This window comes from Arachis ipaensis, chromosome B08, assembly GCF_000816755.2.
Source record: "Arachis ipaensis cultivar K30076 chromosome B08, Araip1.1, whole genome shotgun sequence".
In the NCBI taxonomy this organism is placed as follows: Eukaryota; Viridiplantae; Streptophyta; class Magnoliopsida; order Fabales; family Fabaceae; genus Arachis; species Arachis ipaensis.
In genome coordinates, this window is record NC_029792.2 from 40,825,918 (window position 1) to 40,826,360 (window position 443).

Sequence of the window (443 nt, forward strand, 5' to 3'; positions counted from 1 at the left end):
GTCTAGCATAACCTGAAATTGGATAAAAATGAGTACATATTTCTATGTTAAATGATCTTTATACAGTATTTTCACATATAGAAAGTACATCTAAGGATAAAATTTATCAAATGAAAATCACAGTAAATTTTGATGATATGCAATAACAGAAGCCTTGGTATCAAGAAACATAAGCTCGAGCCTCAAGAATTAATTCATTATTCATTCAGTATTATTTAGCTTCTTATATCAGTATTATTAAGTAAAAGGTTCTGCGCAATTGTCACAGTATTTTTTACCTTTTGGGATTGCTGAGATTGAATTTAAATTCTTTTGGTCCTCATATAGTCTTATTTTGATGTTTAAATACTTCTGAATTTGTTAGGATGCCTAGATTCAAAGAGGGTCAATGTTATGTAAATTCAGAAAATTAATATATAGTCGCACTTGAACTTGAGCCAAAT

General features: G+C 28.4%; 1 protein-coding gene across 1 annotated transcript in view; it reads right to left on the bottom strand.

The window, feature by feature from the left end:
• The window catches only part of LOC107612980 (pyruvate kinase 1, cytosolic), a gene marked incomplete in the record, with an annotated part of 18,243 nt that overhangs the window by 15,766 nt on the left and 2,034 nt on the right, over positions 1-443 (bottom strand).